The following is a 6,000-nucleotide window of genomic DNA, read 5'->3' as shown; positions in this document are numbered from 1 at the left end:
CCTCGCTGGGCAGGGTTGCTCAGGTGTGCCCGTCCAGGATTGCAGATGCCATGTGGTCCAGAGAAGGGAGGTCAAGGAGGTCTCCAGAGAGGAGCAGACATGTGGGCTGGACTGGACGGGAAAGGTGGAAGAATGAGGAAGGGGATCCCAGAAGGAGAAAGAAGACGTGCAAAAGTGCAGCTGGCAAGGCTGGAGGGACATGTTCTAGACAATGATTAAGGGAGATGTGAGAGCCTGGAGCCGCTTAAATCCATGAAGGCCATTTGGCTGCAAGTGACGGATGTGTTGAGGTGGGCACCTCAACACAAACAGGGATTCAAGGGACAGCTCCATGGGATGTTCTCAGGCACAGGGAGGGCTGAGGACCAGGTGTGGAAAGGACACTTCCAGGGCCACCCCCAGGAGGTCTCAGCAGCACCAACAGTGGGGCAGCCTGGTCCAGGCACTGCCTCTGGAATCCATGACCCAAACATCCTCAGTCTTGGGACTTGTAGGAGAAGGAACCACAGAGCTTTTGCAACCTCTTAATGTTACAGATGAGGGGCTGGGGGTCCAAGGAAGCCATTCAGTGTGGCCAGCAAGTGGTAGAGGGAGGGTGTGTATCCAAGCCCCCGGGTTCCCAGACTTCTGAATTTTCTCCTGCAACAGAGTTTCCCAAACTTCAGGCATCCCGAAGCTACTTCCATGATTTTTATCATTTGCATTATACCATCTCTTCTATTAGTTATCTTTAAATCTATTCACTTAAACTTTTTATTCATACATGTCATGGTCTAATACACATTGAATACTCTCACACTGTTGAAAAATAAAAGCACATTCATCAGAGAAGCATCCGAATAATCTTTGGAGATGCATGTACTGCATCTGGGAAACGCTGTACCAGCTACTTTTCTCTCAGGAGCATGACACAGACTGAATATTTGCTCTGTTGAACAACAAGAGTTCTTTGCTTGTTTGAAGAAAAGCAAATAACCTGAGTCCAGGGTGGCTGGAACGGGTGGGTGAGGGGAAGATGCGGGGATGAGGTCAGAGAGGTGATGCGGGTTGAGATGGCAAGGGCTTTTCCTTCCAGGGAGCTGGGAGCTGGAGGAGTGTTTCGGTAAAGGAGGGGCGTGATCTGATTGATGTTCTGGCAGGAGCCCTGCAGCAGCAGTGGGTGAAGAGCAGCGCAAAGGCACAAGCAGGGAGAACTCAGAGGCTGGAGAAGTGATGGAGCTGATGGTGGTCTAGGAGCAGACACTGGTCATGGAGGCGGAGAGCGCAGGTTGGGTGGGGGTATCGTATTTTGAAGGCTGAGATTTTTACCTTGTCCTGTGCGGTGACTCATGCTGGGCTTGGAGCAGATGGGAACGCTTCTGGTTGATGGGTCTTGTCACAGGTACACGTCTTCCCATAGTCAGGGGGACCTGAGACCCCCCCCCTTCCCTCTAGAAATGTGTTAGCATGTTGTGGGGTTAGGGACCACCGGGCCCCTGTGGGTGGGGTCAGGCTGTTGGCCCCCCTGCTCCTCCCCAGGGAAGACCTCTGTGGGGCGTCCTCTGGGCACGGTCCCCAGGGGCCCGGGGATTAGCTGGGCAACAGGAGCAGGGACATCCCAGAGCACGAATCGCTGCAAGGAGGAGACGGGACGTTCTCACTGCCCTTTTCCAGCTGGCCGCAGCGGACTCCTCTTCCGTGGGTGGCAGATGGATGATTTTGTTATTTGTGGCCCTCTCCATCGATCGGGGAGTTTGGGCTAAAGCGAGCACTTTCCCCGCGTGTGTCGCCTTCGCTCGCTGTTATTCACCACGTTTAACCCTTTGTTCACCTCCAGGAGCCGGGCCCTGGGGCAGAGCAGCTGTCCCTGACTTGACAGTTTTTACTCTTCAGGGGCTGTGGGGAGGGGACGGGGCTGGGAGGGAGGGTCCCGCTCCAGGTGGGCTGGGGCAACCGAAGCTTCAACGGCTGGCCGATGAAGGGAGATTACAGGAGGGACCCTCGTGGGGCCTCAAATCCCAGCCCATTGCCAAGAAAATCCCTCATGGGAGGAGGAGACGGAATGCAGAAGAGAAAAGAAATAGCCAGAGTTCTCTGCCAAGGGAGTGTCGCAGCTTTTAATTCAAGACGAAATGTGTTCCTGTTTGTGTACAACTAATTTTCCTCCCAAATGAGGGGTTTTGTCTGTCACTCGACTGTTTCAGTAGCGGCTGAGTCTCCCTCACTGTAGTGAAGCTAGCATGTGCCTCTCTAGTTTGGGAAGCAGGCTGTTTGTGTTAATATGTTGGGGAAGCGAGCAGGCTGGAGTTGCTGCCTGGGTCCAAGAAGGAAAAAGCAACGAAGAATGGAAGAGAACACCTCCAAATAGAGACTTGGCTCCAGACGCGACGATGTCTTTTGGAAACTGTGAGTAGGTTTCCCTCAATGAAGGGCCTCAAGATTCCTGGTCTCACCATGAGAGCAGAGAAGAGGAGAATTTAGTGTCCAGAGACTCTGGAAAGCAGAGTCGCACATTCGCATGCCTCTGGGGCCAGGTGGGAGGTGTGTGTGAAGACGGCAGGTGGGCTGTAGTTTTTCACACGAGTGCGTTTTGTTTGCTTAGTAAATCCTTCAATTCCACACACACAAATGCACTTATGTTTTTTCTTGAAACATATGGGTCTCTTAATTTAACTTTTGTGAGTTTTTTTGCTTTTAGTAGAGAGACGGTAATTTAATAAATTACCACTAATTTAATGGCTTAAAACAACAGCTATTTATTATCTCATAGTTCTGGAATTCAGGAGTCCAGCATGATGGTTGGTTTCTCTGTGAAGGGTCATACCAGATATAATCTAGGTATTGACGGAGGCTGCGATTCTCATCTGGAATTTGGGATCCCCTTTCAAGTTCATTGGTTGCTGGCAGAACTCATTTCCCCCTCATGCTTTCCATATGGTCTTTACCATCCCCCCGCCCCGGGCAGTGGTGAGTGAGGTCCTCCTCATGCTTGCCTCTCCACGCCTTCGGTCTTCCGCTTCTCAGGGCTCATGTGATTACGTTGCACCCACCTGGATAACCCAGGGCAACCTCTCTACTTTAAGGTCAGCTGATTAGTAAACTTAATTACATCTATAAAGTCCCTTTTACGTGAAAAGTAAAGAAAAAGTAAAGATGTAAAGTCCCTTTTACATCTTTACTAATTATCAGAGAAATGCAAATCAAAACTACAGTGAGGTACCACCTCACACTGGTCAGAATGGCCATCACCAAGAAGTCTACAAATAATAAGTGCTGGAGAGGGTATGGAGAAAAGGGGACTCTCCTATACGGCTGGTGGGAGTGTAAATTGGTACAACCTCTATGGAGAACAGTAAGGAGGTTCCTTAAAAAATTAAAAATAGGGCTTCCCTGGTGGCGCAGTGGTTGAGAGTCCGCCTGCCGATGCAGGGGACATGGGTTCGTGCCCCGGTCTGGGAGGATCCCACGTGCCGTGGAGCGGCTGGGCCCGTGAGCCAAGGCCGCTGAGCCTGCGTGTCCGGAGCCTGTGCTCCGCAATGGGAGAGGCCACAGCAGTGAGAGGCCCGCGTACTGCAAAAAAAACAAAAAACAAAAAAACCCCCGTAAAACTAGAGCTACCATATGATCCAGCAATCCCACTCCTGGGCATATATCTGGAGAAAACCATAATCTGAAAAAATACAGGCATCCCTATGTTCAGAACAGCACTATTTACAATAGCCAAGACATGAAAGCAACCTAAATGTCCATCAACAGAGGAATGGAGGGCTTCCCTGGTGGCGCAGGGGATGAGAATCTGCCTACTAATGCAGGGGATACGGGTTCGAGCCCTGATCTGGGAAGATCCCACATGCCGTGGAGCAACTAGGCCCGTGAGCCACAACTATTGAGCCTGCATGTCTGGAGCCTGTGCTCCGCAACAAGAGAGGCCGCGACAGTGAGAGGCCTGTGCACCGCGATGAAGAGTGGCCCCCTCTTGCCACAACTAGAGAAAGCCGGCGCACAGAAACGAAGACCCAACACAGCCAAAAATAAATAAATAAATTAAACAAACAAAAACAGAAGAATGGATAAAAAAGACATGGTGCATATATACAATGGAATATTACTCAGACATTAAAAAAAAAGAATGAAATAATGCCATTTACAGCAATTTGGACCTAGAGATTATCATACTAATTGAAGTAAGTCAGACAGAGAAAGACAAATATATGTTATCACTCAAGTGGAATCTAATTTTTAAAAATGATATAAACGAACTTATTTACAAAACAGAAAAAGACTTACAGATATTGAAAACAAATTTATCGTTACCAAAGGGGAAACGTTGGGGGGAAGGATAAATCAGGAGCTTGGGATGAACATATACACACACTACTATATATAAGATAGATAACCTATCTATATATAGATAGATAACCTACTATATATAGATAGTAGATAACAAGGACCTACTATGTAGCACAGGGAACTCTACTCAGTATTCTGTGATAACCTATATGAGAAAAGAATCTAAAAAAGAATGAATATATGTATATGTATAACTGAATCACTTTGCTGTACACCTGAAACTAACACAACATTGTAACAACCGTGCTCCAATACAATTAAAATAAAAGTCCCTCTTGCCATGCAGTGTGACATAATAGAAGTCACGTTAGATAGTGGAAACTATGGGGGCCAACTCAATATTGAGATGATAAACCACCTGGTAATAAAAGGGCAAAAGATCTGAACAGACATTTCACCACAGATGATATACGAATGAGACTAAGCACATGAAAAGATGCTTAACATCTTTGTGGATGCAAAGCAAAAATCACTATATGATTCCACTACGCACCCAATTATATTGCTAAAGCGAGAAAGATTGACAAGACCAAGCGTGGGCAAGTACTTGGAGCATGTGGAACACTCCTACGATGCTGGTGGTAATTCGAATGGTATTGTTGCTATGTAAAAATAGTTTCAGTTTCTTATAAAGCTAAACACACACTTATCGTTTGACTTAAATTCTCACTCCTCAGGATTTATCCAAAAGAAACGAAAACATACGTCCACATAACGATTGGTCATCAAATGTTCACAGCAGCTTTATTCATAACATTCCCAAACTGAAACACACAAATGCCCATTAACAGGTACTAAGTGAAGAAGCCAGACACAAAAACTATATACTGTATGATTTCATTTACATGCATTTCTATAAAACTCAAAATCAAAGTGACAAAGAGTAATGGCTTCCTGGGTCTAGTAGTGGGGGGAAGAGATTGATTGTAAAAGGGCAGGGGGGAACGTTTTTGGGGTGATGGGATGTTCTATATCACGGTTGTCATGGTGGTTGCATAACTGCGTTCACTTATCAAAACTCAAAAATTTCACTTAAAATTGGTGCCTTTTATTGCATGCAATTATACTGCAAAAGAACTGATTTTTTTTTTTTTTTTGCGGTATGCAGGCCTCTCCCTGTTGTGGCCTCTCCCATTGTGGAGCACAGGCTCCGGACATGCAGGCTCAGCGGCCATGGCTCACGGGCCCAGACGCTCCGCGGCACGTGGGATCTTCCCGGACCGGGGCACGAACCCGTGTCCCCTGCATCGGCAGGCGGACTCTCAACCACTGCGCCACCAGGGAAGCCCAAAAAAGCTGATTTTTAAAAGCAACTTTCTGTCATTGCCATTAATGGAAAATCAGTGCTCCCTGCCAAATAGCAGGCAACCATAAAAAGAAATACAGATATTTTTAAAGTATATGAAAAGAAAGACATCTCAATTTTGAAAACCTCTGCTCAGGGTCTCAAAGGCTACAAAGAGTTAGAGGGGACGGGGGTCTCATCTGAGGCACAGGGTTTTCTAAGTGCAAGTGGTTGTTGGCTGAATGAATTTCCTTGTAGTTATAGAACTCATGGCAGCTTGCTTCTTCAAGGCCAGCAGGGGAACACCTCTCTGGCTTCAAATCTCTCCCTTTAGGGAAGTCCTAGGCTCTCTTTTTTTTTTTGTGTGTGTGTGGTACGCAGGCCTC

General features: G+C 47.2%; 1 long non-coding RNA gene across 2 annotated transcripts in view; it reads left to right on the top strand.

Annotated features, from left to right (window-relative positions):
- The first annotated feature begins 1,933 nt into the window (after window positions 1–1,933).
- The window catches only part of LOC136792541 (uncharacterized), a 45,228-nt gene continuing 41,161 nt past the window's right edge, over window positions 1,934–6,000 (top strand). For both annotated transcript variants that reach the window (XR_010836482.1, XR_010836483.1), the window contains exon 1: window positions 1,934–2,385. This is a non-coding gene — a long non-coding RNA (uncharacterized lncRNA). The remainder of the gene's footprint in view (window positions 2,386–6,000) is intronic.

This window comes from Kogia breviceps, chromosome 14 (genome assembly GCF_026419965.1).
Source record: "Kogia breviceps isolate mKogBre1 chromosome 14, mKogBre1 haplotype 1, whole genome shotgun sequence".
NCBI classification, from domain to species: Eukaryota; Metazoa; Chordata; class Mammalia; order Artiodactyla; family Physeteridae; genus Kogia; species Kogia breviceps.
The sequence above is the reverse complement of the archived record's forward strand: the minus strand, read 5'-3'. Positions and strand labels throughout refer to the sequence as shown.